The following is a 15,811-nucleotide window of genomic DNA, read 5'->3' as shown; positions in this document are numbered from 1 at the left end:
TGTTTGAATGGTACGTTTAGATTGACCGTCCGTTTGAGGATGATAAGCAGTTCTAAGATCGAGACGTGTTCCCAAAGTTTCTTGAAGTGAACGCCAAAAATGAGAGGTAAAACGGGCATCACAATCGGAGATGATAGACAATGGTAAACCGGTCGGCACACAATTTTCCGAACATAGATTTGAGCCAGCTGCTCGACATAATACTTTTCGCGGATCGGAATGAAATGAGCAGATTTGGTTAAACGATCGATAATCACCCAAATTCTATCATTTCATGTTTGGGTGTTGGGTAGTTTAGTGATAAAGTCCATAGCATTGTCTTCCCATTTCCAAACGGGAATCAGTGGTTACTCAAGTAGACCAAAAGGTCTTTGATGTTCAGCTTTGACTTTTGAGCAAGTAAGACATTTAGATACAAACAACGCTACGTCCTTTTTCATACCCGGCCACTAAAAGGTAGCATGAAGATCGAAATACATCTTATCCGCACCAGGATGAATGGAATACCGCGAATTGTGAGCTTCATCGAGAATACAAGTACGAAGGTCGTCGCGATCGGGAACCCACAAACGATTGAGAAAGTACAAAAGACCATCTGGTTTGGTTTCGAGTTGAAGTTCGGCTCCACATGACATTTCGTCATACATGTTACCTTCTTCAACGGAGGTACGTTGAGCTTGGAAGATACGAATTTGAAGATCGGTTTGAACAACAACTCTTAAAAGCAGAATGGATTTATGTTGGGTGTCGTCAGCTCCAGCAAATAAATTTATAAATGTGAACTCACTATGTTACACACTATTAGGGATATTATGAGTGGAAGTAAGGTTCGTGTCCACATGGATTGCGTTTTAACAATTTTATGACCGATCGAGAACGATTTAGAACTAGTATTCGTAACAGGGGGATTTGTGTAAATAATAAATTATATAAGCATAAACTAAATAGTAGTAGTACAATTTTTTTAACATATAACTAAGAGATAAATAACTAACAAACATTTATTAAAGATAGTTCCGACACAAGGGGTATTTCATACTTTTGATTCGAACTACGATCATCAATAATTATGGTGCAATGATTTTTATTATTAAAAGATTTGTATCAATACTAAACGTCACGCCGTCTGGACGTTCCCTCCATCTGTGTCTAACTAAGCGCAGTTCGTTAGTTAGAGCCAACTCGCTACCCTAAGCTCACGCTGTTTCACTCTTTTGCACCCCTCACTTTCGCTCTCACTCGGTTTCTTTGTGTAAACTAGCAAATAATGTACTTGTATTTTTTTTAGTGATCGCTCAAACGCCTAGCCATAAAGAAACATTGTCATAAGCTTGCAATGGTATCTCGCCATTTAACATGTAAAAGTTATATATATCAAGAAGAGTCTAGAACGGGAAGTTTTAGTGAGGCTTAGGATTTGGTGGTAGGAATATATGAAGGTTTATTTGTGTGTGAAATGTTACCCCGATTTAGCTAACTATCCCTTACACAGGTTGACAAAATGCCAATATATATATATATATATATATATATATATATATATATATATTATTTTTATTATTATTATTTTTTTTACAAACCAATTGACTCTTTTAAGGTCAGATCGTCAAGACCAGTTTTGTCAAAGATGTGGATTAAATCTTCCTCAATCCTATAGTGAACATTACTTCCAACTCTAATGGACCTTTCGGCATTGAGCCTAATAGCCCCCACCCTCATTAGAAGCGTATACTCATATTGGGATTCAGTTTGACCTTTTCTACATCTTCCAGTGTGAGACCAATTTCCACAACCCATACATTTTTCATAACGTTTTGCTCTTCTTTTCATAGCACTTTTGGATGTCCCACAAAATGGTGGCTTTTGCTCCTTTTGGCACCACTTTTTCCTCACCTCATTGCTTAAGAGAAAAATTCTCTCCCTTAGTACTGTAGGCAACCTAGGCTTTGCGAATTGTAGACAACAAAGTAGATTGAAATCGAAGGAATGCATTTCCAGTTCTTTAGGGTCTGCCGGTAAAAGACCACAACTAATTCTAAAAAGATGATAATTAACTAAACCGAGCTCACTGTTGGGGATATAATTGGAAAAGGAGGAGAAGGGTTTATAAGGATAACTGTGTGGGTTATGATCGATGAAACATGGTTAGGTTGGACTTGGTTTACTAGTGGAAAATATTTGGCTTGTGATATAATGGAAAAGGGTAATTTAGTGGGTGTGTTCTATAACCTCTATCATTTTATAGTTTTACAGTTTATGACTCTGACGAGAATATCCATGGAAAGTTCTAACAAGTATACATTTATGTGGCACACTCATAATCAAGTGAAATCATGAGCATATAATGATGAATGCTCGATAAAGGCTCAATAACTCGCTTGGAATTTGGGTGGGTATTTTAGATGCAAATTTATGAATAATTGGTATGCATTGAAAGTTTCCATTTAAAACAAACATTTGGTGAGTTTTTATTTGCATCTTTAAATATAAATAAATCTTATATGTAAAAAAATCTACTAAAATTGCAACAATTTGTCATAGAAAAATTTAAAAATTTGACCCTATTTTTACGTTTGAAAAATTGTTTTTATGTTTTTCGGTTCCCTAATTCCCCATCCCCACACTTAAAATACACATTGTCCTCAATGTGTGAGAATAAAGGTAATAACGAGTGGAAAGGAACTGAAAAACTCCCCTGATTGGACTGTGATGGTTTTCGGACGATAGACATTGTTACGAGTTCCTCTTGCTAGTCTTGTAAATTACGGGTCGTAGGCGCGAAAAAATTAATTCCATTCGTACAACCTGTATAATCCATATTTCTAGAAAACCAAATTAGCAAGAGATACGGTTCGTAAGCTTTCGCATACGACCTGTATACAAAATGACCGTTGGGCAACGGTAATATGCAACGGTTATATAGCCGTTGCACAAAGGGTTATAAATACCCAATTAACAATCTCATTTTATTCACAACAAATACTTCTCAATTTTTATCTCCTCCAAGGTTTTCGAATAACACATTCAAAATGATTCATCCAGTTCTGGTGTTTACCAGAATAATGCTGGTGATCCTTGCCTTTCTCATTTACAACCTCCCTCCTGATGAGATCATCCATTTTGTGGTTTTGTATTTGTGTGTTGTTTTACCACTGTATTTTATCTCTGTTGCAATGAGTGTATGAATTTTCATGTTTATTGTACTCATTTGAGAAATAAAATTGTTCTTTTGAGATTGCAAAGTGTTATGAGCAAAACAAGTTAGAGATACCGTTTTTTGAAATTCCAAAATTACCTGCCTTTCCTGCGGTATTCGTTATCTCAGTTGTTCTGTCACACTTCATTCAAATCGTAAGTAAAGGTAACCAAATATATATAACATAAGTACCAAATAAGAACAACTATCTAAAACACGCAAAAATCACAAACTGAACACAAAATATTGTTAGATTAACCTTTAACTGAACGCTAGTAGCAAGAATCGAACTTGGAATTTGGTGTTTGGCTTGGTTCACGCTTATGGGTGTCGTCAGTGGGTGGTAGGGTGTAAAACATGTTTTTTTAAAAAAAAGGTCACCCATATGTTTAGTTTGGGAATTTCTTATGGGTCATAAAAATATTTGGAGAATAAACTTATGGCCCATAAGATTGCTTTAAAAAGATCACCCATAAACTTAACTACGATTTCTTATGGGTCATAAAGATGTTACGGGAACAAGCTTACGGCCCATAAGAATGCTTTATATAACAAAACCTTTTTTTCTTTTTAAGTTTGTTAAAATAAAATCCCACACTTATTTTTAACGACATCCATGGTTCATGAGACAAAGAATTGTACTTGATTTTTCTTTTCTTACCAAAAATTTAGTCGTTTTTCGATTCTCAGGCTCTTGTATCCCTCGACAAAGGTTAAAATAACAAGTTCACACAAAAACACACAAAATAAAAACTATGGATTGCCTCCCGTACAACGCCTTTCTTTAATGTCTTTGGCTAGACGTGGATACCTTTTTCAGTTCGTGTATGTCGGGTTCTCCAAGTCAATCATGTCATGATTTTCTTTTTGGAACCCTTCATAAAATAATTTTAGGCGGTGTTCGTTTACTTTGAACGTTTTACCTGTCTTTTCACTTGTTATCTCAACTGCACCATGAGGAAAAACGTTAGTAACAACAAATGGTCCAACCCATCTGGACCTTAATTTCCCAGGAAAAAGCTTGAGTTTAGACGAAAATAACAAAACCTTTTGCCCTACACTGAACATTTTTCGTGTGACTACCTTGTCATGAAATGCTTTGGTTCTTTCTTTGTAAATTCGAGAGTTCTCATAAGCATCATTACGAATCTCCTCTAACTCTTGAAGTTGTAATTTACGATAAACTCCTGCTTCGTCCATCTCCATGTTGAATTGTTTGAAAACCCAAAAGGCTTTATGTTCTAGTTCAACCGAAAGATGACAAGCTTTCCCAAAAACAAGTCGGTAGGGTGACATACCTGTTGGTGTTTTATAAGCTGTGCGGTATGCCTATAACGCATCATTCAGACGTAGGCTCCAATCCTTTAGAATTGGATTGACCGTTTTCTCTAGGATTGACTTGATTTCTTGATTTGACACCTCTGCTTGTCCATTTGTTTGTGGGTGGTAAGCTGTTGAAACGCGATGTGCAACTCCATACTTCTTGAAAAGTGCTTCGATTGTTCTGTTGCAGAAATGCGTCCCTCTATCACTAATAAATGCTTTTGGCATTCCAAATCTGCTAAAAATATTGGACTTGATATAATCTGAAACAACTTTAGCATCAGTAGTTTTCGTGGCTTTTGCCTCTACCCATTTAGAGACATAGTCCATAGCCAAAAGTATATAAGTGTTACCAAAGGAAGACGGAAATGGGCCCATGAAATCGATGCCCCATACATGAAAAATCTCACACACCAAGATTGGTGTGAGAGGCATTTGATCTCGTGATCTGAAATTCCCAGTCTTTTGACATCTCTCACATGACTTGCAAAATATATATTAATCTAAAAATATACTAGGCCAATAAAAACCAGATTCAAGTACCTTATGTGTTGTACGTTTTGGACCAAAATGTCCACCACAAGCTTGTGAGTGACAAAAATCTAAAATTGAGGGTACCTCGCTTGTGTCGCCACATCTTCTTATCACTTGATTGGTACCATATTTCCAAAGGTATGGCTCATCCCAAACGTAATGTCTTGACTCCTTAATTTTCTCTCTTTGAGCGCGAGTTAGATCGGAGGGAAAAGTGTCTGTGATCAGGTAATTCACAATATCAGCATACCATGGGGTAGCCAGTTGTGCAGCAAACAAACTTTCGTCAGGGAACAAATCATTCAATGGCATGGGATCGTCATTGTTGATGATCCTGCTCAAGTGATCAGCCACCAAGTTGTGCTTTCCACTTTTGTCTCGAATTTCTAAGTCAAACTCTTGAAGTAGAAGCACCCATCAAATCAATCTTGGCTTTGCATATTTCTTTGTCATGAGATACCTCAATGCAGCGTGGTCAGAGAAAACAATTACTTTGGTACCGAGTAGATATTGCCTAAACTTTTCCAAAGCAAAGACAATAGCTAAAAGCTCTTTTTCGGTAGTCGAATATTTGCGTTGAGCTCCATCTAGGACTTTAGAAGCGTAGTAAATCACGTATGGCACTTTGTCTTTTCTTTGCCCTAGCACTGCTCCCACTGCATAGTTGTTGGCATCACACATAATCTCGAATGGGAGGTCCCAATCAGGTGGTTGGATTATGGGTGATGTTACCAACATCTCCTTCAATGCATCGAAGGCTTCTCTACACTCTTCTGATAAGACGAACTCTACATCCTTTTGTGAGTTCGCACAAAGGTTTGCTGATCTTCGAAAAATCTTTGATGAATCTCCTGTAAAAACCTGCGTGTCCAAGAAAAGAGCGTACTTCTCGTACACTTTTAGGGTAAGGTAAAGTTTTGAGAACATCAATTTTCTCTTTATCTACCTCTAACCCTTTTGCTGAAATAACATGTCCAAGAATGAGACCTTGATCTACCATAAAATGGCATTTTTTCATAATTTAACACAAGATTGGTCTCAATGCATATTTCCAAAATATTTTTCAGATTATCTAAACATTCACTAAAAGAGTTTCCATAAAAAGTAAAGTCGTCCATAAAAACATCAATTATTTCTTCCACATAATCTGAGAAAATACTTACCATGCATCTTTGAAAGGTAGCTGGGGCATTACAAAGACCGAATGGCATTCGCCGGTATGCAAACGTACCAAAAGGACACGTAAACATTGTCTTTTCTTGGTCTTCGGGTGCAACAGGTATCTGGTGGAAACCAGAGTATCCATCTAAGCAACAATAATGAGTTTACCTGCTAACCTCTCCAACATTTGATTGATGAAAGGTAAAGGGAAGTGATCTTTTCGAGTAGAGGCATTCAGCCTTCTGTAATCAATACACACTCTCCACTCATTTTGAACACGAGTGGGAACCAATTCGCCTTGTTCATTCTTTGTAACAGTGATACCGGTCTTTTTGGGTACTACTTGAACTGGACTTACCCATTTGCTATCAGAGATTGGGTAAATCATACCTGCATTGAGTAGTTTCAGAATCTCTTTCTTGACAACTTCCATCATGGGAGGATCCAGTCTTCTTTGTGCTTCACGTGTGGACTTGTAATCATCTTCCATGAGGATCTTGTGCATACAGAGGGATGGACTCAGACCTTTGATGTCAACTATGGTCCAACCGATTGCTTCCTTGTATTGCTTACGTATGTTTACCAATTCATCCTCTTGGTTCTTGGATAGTTTGTTGGATATGATTACTGGCAATGTGTCATTATCTCCAAGATAAGCGTACTTAAGATGATTAGGATGAGTCTTTAACTCTAGATCTGGTGGTTGCACAATGGATGGTAGGAGCTTTTGTTCGGTAACTTGTAATTGCAGTTTGGTTGTTTCATACCTAGGTTGTGTATCCATGAGGGATACCATCTCTATCTGCTCATCTTCAAGTTTAAACTTTTCAGCGAGTTCTTTTGTTGATGCTTCATCAAGGCTTTTGTTCAATATTAGTGCTAGAGTGTCATGGTTAGATAGCTCGAAGTAATCATCAGTTAAAGGATCGATTACATCTAACCAATTCACAGATGAAACATCGCTTGGATACCGCATAGCATCATAAATATTGAAATTTATGATCTCTCCATCAAATTCCATGGAGAGGGTGCCACTATAAACATCAATCTTTGTTTTAGTAGTCTTCAGGAACGGTCTTCCCAACAGGATGGAACTTGAGTCTGAAGTGTCACCATCTTCCATGTCTAGCACATAGAAATCAGCGGGAAATACAAGCTCATTCACTTGCACTAACACGTCCTCTAATACACCTTTTGGGTGGACCATGGATTTGTCAGCCAATTGAATGACACCCCTGTCCTTTTTCAACGGTCCTACGTTGAGAGTTTTGAAAATAGAATATGGTAAGACGTTGATGGAGGCTCCGAGGTCAAGCATAGCTCTTGGTATGCTTAGATTTCCCATTTTACAAGGAATAGTGAAAACACCAGGATCCTTGCACTTTGGTGGAAGTCTCTTTTGTAAGACGGCTGAGACATTCTCGTTGACCTTGACGGTTTCATTCCCTTTAAGCTTTTTCTTTGCAGTGAAAATTTCTTTCAAGAACTTAGCATATCGAGGGACTTGTTTGATGGCATCAAGGAGGGGAATATTTACTTTCACCTTTCGAAACGTCTCCATGATCTCATGCTCTTTTCTTTCTTTCTTTGTGCTTAAAAATCTTGAGGGAAATGGAATAGGGACTTTGAACTTAGGTATTACTTCAGTTGACTTTGAAGTATCCTTTTTCTCTTCGGTATTCTTTTCAGAAACGACCTCTTGTTCTTATTCTTGCAATTCTGGCCCGTCGTACTTCCTTCCACTTCTCAATGTGATGGCACAAGTGTTGTGCTTGGGGTTTGTTACTGTTTGTGCGGGTAGTTTTCCTTGAGATTCGAGTCTACTCACTGAGCTAGCTAATTGAGCCATCTGTTGCTCTAGATTCTTGATGCTAGCCTTTGTTTCTTGTTGGAACGTTTGAGTACTGGTAGCCAGATTCTTCACAATGTCTTCTTAAGACATTCCGGAGCTACTTGGTTGTTGTGTTTGTGGTTGTTGACGATGTTGGAAATTTTGTTGGTTTGGATAGGGTTGACGTGGTTGATATTGAGGTGGTCTTTGTTGGTAGCCAAAGTTTGTGGGTTGTCCCCAATTCTGATTTACTCGTGGTTGATCGTAATGGCTTGTGTTTAGTACAGGATATCCGCCAACTGCATTCGCTTGTTCGACATTGTCTTGCAGCATTGGACACATATCAGTGGGGTGTCCTGTTTCTAAGCATATTCCACATGCTCGTTGTGGTGCTTCAGTTGCTTTATCCTTTGTAAGCATCATGACTGCTTTTTCTAACTCAGCCAATTAAGTTTCAATGTGAGGAGTACTCACTCCTTTCACAGCACGTGGTACATCTGGATACCATTCTTCTTCTTCATGTGTCGAGTGTTTTGTGTCATCCGAATCCGATTGGATTATGGCTCTGATTTGAGTTGCGGTTTTGTCGAGTAGGTTTCCTCCACTTGAGGCACTCAGTAATCGTCTCTCCATGGGTGCCATTCCTTGACAGAAGTATTGAAGTAGTTGATGCTCCGAGACTCCATGTTGAGGACATTTGCTACATAGCTCTTTGAATATTTCCCAGTAAGCATGTAAAGGCTCTCTTTTTGCTTGTTTGATTCTTGTGATTTCTCTACGAAGAGTAGACGCTTTTTCTTTAGGGAAGTATGTGTCAAGAAAAGTTCTCGCAAGACCATTCCAGATTGTCACTGACCCTGGCGGTAGGGTATACAACCAATGTTTCGCTGAATCTTGCAAAGCAAAGGGGAATGCCCTAAGTTTGATTTGATCTTCTGTGACATCATTTGGCTTCATTCTGGTGCACACGACGTGGAATTCTTTGAGGAAATTGTGAGAATCTTCATTCTCCAAGCCTCGGAAGTTGGCAATAAATGGATTAGGCCTGATTTTAGCTCGAAATTTGGCATAGCGGGATAATTGATACAAAGAGGTTGTTGGGGAACATCGCGGTTCGCCCATTCTCGAAAGGTTTGCTCGACTGGGTTCGCTAAATCCATTGGCTTCGAATCTTGGGTCGAAGTCGAGTTTTGTGACGTGGGAGTGGAATATGAGTCAGAGTCACTTGACAAGGAAATGTTTTCCCAAATGTCAACGACCGATGGTGATTGAGTAGAGGTTGAAGGATTTTCTAACTTCTTTCGAAGTTTCGCCTGTTTCCTTAATCTCTTCGCGGTTTTTTCTATTTCTAGATCGATATTGAGTGTTTTACCAGTTCTTAATGATCTTGGCATAAAAGTGAAATTTTGGAAGCAGTCCCCGGCAACGACGCCAATTTGTTGGGTGTCGTCAGCTCCAGCAAATAAATTTATAAATGTGAACTCACTATGTTACACACTATTAGGGATAGTATGAGTGGAAGTAAGGTTCGTGTCCACAAGGATTGCGTTTTAACAATTTATAACCGAGAACGATTTAGAACTAGTATTCGTAACAGGGGGGATTTGTGTAAATAATAAATTATATAAGCATAAACTAAATAGTAGTAGTACAATTTTTTAACATATAACTAAGAGATAAAATAACTAACAAACAATTATTAAAGATAGTTCCGACACAAGGGGTATTTCATACTTTTGATTCAAACTACGATCATCAATAATTATGGTGCAATGATTTTTATTATTAAAAGATTTGTATCAATACTAAACGCCACGCCGTTCGGACGTTCCCTCCATCTGTGTCTAACTAAGCGCAGTTCGTTAGTTAGAGCCAACTTGCTACCCTAAACTCACGCCATTCAGATCTTAACGTGCGAGTTGCATGTGATGAAAGTATTAATTATCATTTATTGTTCACGCCGCTCAGAATACTAAATCACATTGTATAATTTCTATAACGAGATTGAATTCATAGGCAAACGCAAAACCGTTATTTGTTCCTTAGTTATCAAGATTAAAATCGTATTTCATATTTTAACTTTGAAGAACGTCATTAGCATATTAATAAATTGATCAGGTTCATCAACAAACTAATTTGAATCCTAACAGAGTTTCGGATTTAAAGTTAGAAAAATTTTACAAACGAAACCTTTCAACAATAAAATCACATAACTATTTTACATTCGAATCACAATACAAAATAGAGCCCTTAATGTCGAAACTAATAGATTATTAGCCTAACATAGCAATTAACATAACCAAAGTAAACTTACAAAGTAAAGACATACTACTCGTGGGGTGTTCGGGAAGAGCTTCGGAACTCCCGGGATGTGGTTTGGACCTCCTCGAGACTCCTGGAACCTCCTTGGCACTCCTATGGAGTTTATTTAGCTAATTAGAGAGAAGAGATGTGAGAAATGGTGTCTTTTTAGCTGAAACTCGGGCTGCTATTTATAGCTGAAAATCTGGAATACTTATGAGTCATAATGTTTTCAACAGTATCCTTATGACCCATAAGAGTAACTTTTTATCTTATCTTATCTCCAACACCAGATTTTTAGGATTGTGTTTCATACCGACAGCCTTTATGGGTCGTAAGGTTGCTTTATGACCCATAAGTTTTATTTTTTAATGTCTTGATATTATCTATTCCGGATTTTCTAGATCTTGGTTGCACCGACGACGACTTTTGTGATACAATAATGACCGACGGTTCTTTATGGGTCGTAAGGGTGTTTACAACCCATAAGTGTCAACTAATGCTGGAAATCTATATGGGTCATATGTTTCAGCTGCTCTTTAGTCTTCAAATCTTTACAGCCCATAAGTTTCGCCAGTGTCTTGTTATTGTTTTTATCTTCAAGTCCTGTCTTTGCTTTTGATTTTCATTTCTTCCGGCTTCGTTCTTTCTATTGGTTGTTCATCAGTTTTCCTTCGGACCAAGTTGCTTCATTCCCATTTCGGACCTTGTTGCTTCATTCCCTGGTTTTGCTCGGTTTCTGAATTGTGTCCTTTTGGTTGTTATTTCTTGTTTATTTGGACCAATTCTTCATTAGAACCTACAAATCCATGTTACGAATAATTTAGTATCAAACTCAATGGATTTGTTATGAAAAGTGTATAAAATCGAGGATAAATGATATAAATAATGTGTATAATTTTGCACACATCATATTAGCATTCACCTTTCGACTTAGGGCGTCGGCGACCAAATTCGCTTTACCGGGATGTAGCGAATATCGCAATCATAATCACTAAGTAATTCGGCCCATCGTCGTTGTCTCATGTTGAGATCTTTTTGGGAAAAAATTATGTTGAAGACTTTTATGATCGGTAAAAACCACACATTTTGCACCATAAAGGTAATGTCTCCAGATTTTGAGAGCGAAAACGACGGCACCAAGTTCTAGATCATGAGTCGTATAGTTCTTCTCGTTGACCTTAAGTTGCCTTGATGCGTAAGCGATGACTTGACCTCGTTGCATGAGAACACAACCAAGGCCTTGATGAGAAGCATCACAAAATACAACAAAATCGTCGTTTTCATCGGGAAGGGTTAGTACGGGAGCATTGCAAAGCACGTCCTTGAGAGTTTGAAAAGCTTCCTCTTGTTTCGAACCCCAAACAAATGGTTTTCCTTTATGGGTGAGGGAGGTAAGCGGCATAGAGATTTTAGAAAAATTTTGAATGAAACGCTGATAATATCCGGCCAAACCGAGGAAGGATCGAATTTCCGAGGGAGTCGTTGGAGTTTTCCAATCCTTAACGGCCTCAAATTTAGCGGGATCAACATGAATACCTTTGTCGTTTACGATATGTCCTAAAAATTGAACTTCCTCTAGCCAAAATTCACATTTGGAGAATTTGGCGTATAGTCCTTCGTTTCTAAGGAGTTCGAGAATGGAACGCAAGTGATGTTCATGTTCGGCTTTGGTTTTAGAAAAGATGAGAATGTCATCAATAAAGAAAATAATGAATTTATCAAGAAACAGTTTGCAAACGCGGTTCATGAAATCCATAAATACCGCGGGTGCATTGGTTAATGTCACACCCCGACCAAAGGCGGCGGAACATGCCGGGGTGCAACGTGATTGGACAAATACACAAGACACTATTTAAAGTGACTATATTTAAACAACTCATTTTATTTCATAAATCAATAAACAACACATCTCGTTCATACAAACAAATTGAATACAAGTAACACTTATATTGTTCGTTTAACTAATATCCTAATAGTCTTGGTAACGTTTTTCGTCAAGTCCTCGAGTCAACAAAAGTCAAACCTAAAACATTTCATAAAATAAAGTTTGTCAACACAAAGGTTGGTGAGCAATTCATAAGTTTGAGCATATAAGTATATAGTAATAAAAAGTCACAAAACTTGTATACAAAACAATAAATAAAAGCAATAACTTGGATAAATAGATATCGCTAATAGAATTACGTTAGCGACACCTAGCTATAAGGGGATGCCAAATAGTCTAGGATTTTATAGTTATCGTTAAGTGCATTACGTTAACGGCACCTTGCCATGAGGGGTTGCCAAATGGTCTAGGATTTATAGTTCCACCATCCAAAAACGATAATCACATAAGCATGTAATCATAGAACACCAAATCGAGCAATTATTTAAGTAAAGTATAAAATCACGTTTGTGGGTTAAGATTCAAGTAAATAAAGCATTTAGTTTGATAGGTATGAAATGTCACCCCAAAACGAAAGATAGAAAACGGGGTATGAAAGTACTCATGTTCAAGCTATAAACTTGATTTGGTAAAAATGGCGAGTAACCGGAAGGATGACGTTTAACGGGCAAAGTCTAGGTGAAAGTGAGTCTTGAATTAAAAGGGTTGTCTTGAAGGCTTTTAAATAAAATAAATGTTGAAAAATGTAAACAATTAATGTTCAGGTTTAAAAATGTAATTATTTACTAGATGGTAATAATAACCCATTAAAAATGTGAGTTTGCTCGAAACCGGGTTAAAGTATCTAACCTTAATATTTACTTAATCAATGTTAAGTATAAGGTGGGAATAATGCAAAAATGCAAGTTCCTTTGGGATAAAGATACTAAAACGGGTCTTTAACGAGTGTTTCGGGTTTTTGGTTCGGGTCTTGATAATTTGTCAAACCCAAAGTCAACTTTCCAAAATAATGAATGTTATGAGATAACTCAATAAAACTTACTGAAACTTAACCAAGTATGTTGATCTATTGTTTTAGAACTAACAACGCACGTTAAGCGAGTGTTCGGTTTTGTTGGTCCAAACTATGTTATGAGATCAAGTTGGATCCAACATTTCCAAGTACTTAAGAAGATAATTAAAATCAGTTTGTAAACTATTTTTAATGAAATATACAAGTCTTGATAGCTAAAAACACACTTGTGTGTCTTAAGTGAGTGAAAATCGGATCGGTTCGGTTTCCATCTCACAATACGTTCCTTGATGGTCTCCACATGCCCAAATAACCAAGAACTTGTATAAATGAATTTTAGAAACTTAAATCTAACATAAAGCATATTTAAAACAATTATTTAACAAAACTAGTAACAAGTTCGGTTCACGGTTTGAACTTTTTACGGTTAAACCGAGGTTAGTCTCTACAAACCCCCACCATGGAACTTCATAAATATGACAAACAAACTAAGAAAAGAGCATGAGTTAAACAAGATTAATATGTGCAACATGTTATGTGTGTGTGTATATATCAAGAACACGAAGTCCTTCATGAAGCCTTGCCTTACGAAGTCTGAAACTTAACCAACCGGAGTCGGATAAGTAACTACCAAAGGTAACAAGGGGTGTGTATTATATATATGTTGTACCACCATAAACAAGTATTAATAAGGTTAGATAAATAAATTAAAATGAAAGATTAAACTCAGTTTGACTTTTAGAAGTCAAGCACTCAAGAACAACTAATGAACAACCTTTGAATCTTTGATGTTTTGAGAGAGAAATGAGAGATGTAGCAGGGAGTTATGGATGACAATAGTGGTGTATATAGGGGAAGGAGTTGGGTCAAAGATGGGTGTTTATATCAAGTATTTGCATGAAAAATGGATCAACACAAGGCATAAACAAACAAAAATACGCAGTTGTACAGACCTCCCTTAGCGCGGCGCCAAGGTCTCTGCCCCTGGACTTTAGCGCGGCGCTAAGGTCAACTGGTGGAAATTCTGAACTTTCAAAATTGGCAGTTTTGGCCCCCCGGAGTTGTTTTTAAGCGTTTTAAGGCCATATTATGGACCGAAAAGGGTGTTTTCAAGACCCAACAAATGTAAAACAATATTGTAACAAAAAATTCATCATTTTGATTATATTGAAGGTTTCGGTTTACAAAACGGGTTGGTTTACCTAATAAACGAATACAAATAATACCTAAAATTGACGAATGTCACAGTTAACCCGAAGGGCATGACCAAAAATTCAAAATGTCCATATCGAGTATGAAAAGCGGTTTTTGGAATGTCTTCTTCGCGAACACGCAATTGATGATAACCCGATCGAATATCGATTTTTGAGAAACACGTTGCGCCTTAAAGTTGGTCAAAAAGATTGTCGATTCGTGGTAAAGGATAACGATTTTTAATAGTGAGTTTATTAAGCTCTCTATAATCGATACACATACGAAACGAACCATCCTTCTTTTTCATGAAGAGAACGGGAGCGCCCCATGAAGAAGAGCTTAGACGAATGAAACCTTTATCGGAAAGTTCTTCGAGTTGGTTAGATAATCTTGCATTTCTGACGGGGCTAAGCAATAAGGAGCCTTGGCCACAGGCATTGCGCCAAGCACAAGATCGATTTGGAATTCAATCGGACGAACGGGTGGAACACCGGAGACATCATCGGGAAAGACGTCGAGGAAATCACGAATAATAGAAATATCTTGGATTTTCTTTTCCTTTTTGTCTTTTGTCAACGCGAGAGCTAGAAATGGAACATACTTTTGGCGTAAGTATTTTTGTGATTGGGAGCACGACATGAGATTAAGCCTTCTAGAAGTGGCTTTGCCGAAGACTTTAAGAATTTTACCGTTGATGAGCGGGATGTGAATGAATTTATCGAAACAAACAACTTCGGCACGGTGCAAAGATAACCAATCCATGCCTACTATGACATCGAAACTTCCCATTTGCATCAGGATGAGATTGATGGAGAATTTATGATTAGAAAGAATGAGAGTACAATCACGTACGACGGAATTGATGGTAATGGAATTTCCGTTGGCGAATTCAACAGAAAACGTCAGGAAAGTGATGTGCTTGAAGTAGTCAAATAATTATTAACTAAAAATAAGCTAATCTAGACACTAAGTAATAATTTTAGACTCTTAAACTACTAACCGGCAAGTGAACCGGTCGACTCTAGTACAGCTAAGTAAGTCCGGATATCGAACCCACGAGACTCTTTAAATTACGAAACTAGCAAATAAGACTCAACTACAAGACACGACTATTTATTAATAATATTTGAGGGGGATTTTAAAACTAATTAATTAAAACTCTAATATTAACTAACTAAAATTAATTAACTAATGATTACGTAACTATTAAACTAATAATTAACTAATTAAAACTTAACCCTAATTAATAAAATAATAATAAAACATAATCATAACCTTAAACTAATTAATTAATTGATAAACCTTTAACCTAATTACTTTTAAACTAATAAAGCTTTGATTAATTCAGATGATGAAGATAACTACCTAGGC

General features: G+C 37.2%; 1 pseudogene; it reads right to left on the bottom strand.

Moving 5' to 3' along the window:
* Positions 1-4,008: 4,008 nt before the first annotated feature.
* Positions 4,009-8,468, bottom strand: LOC143599086 (uncharacterized; annotated as a pseudogene).
* Positions 8,469-15,811: the final 7,343 nt, after the last annotated feature.

This window comes from Bidens hawaiensis, unplaced genomic scaffold, assembly GCF_021521415.1.
Source record: "Bidens hawaiensis isolate Kalapana, Puna unplaced genomic scaffold, B.hawaiensis_p1.1 tig00051466_1, whole genome shotgun sequence".
NCBI classification, from domain to species: Eukaryota; Viridiplantae; Streptophyta; class Magnoliopsida; order Asterales; family Asteraceae; genus Bidens; species Bidens hawaiensis.
The sequence above is the reverse complement of the archived record's forward strand: the minus strand, read 5'-3'. Positions and strand labels throughout refer to the sequence as shown.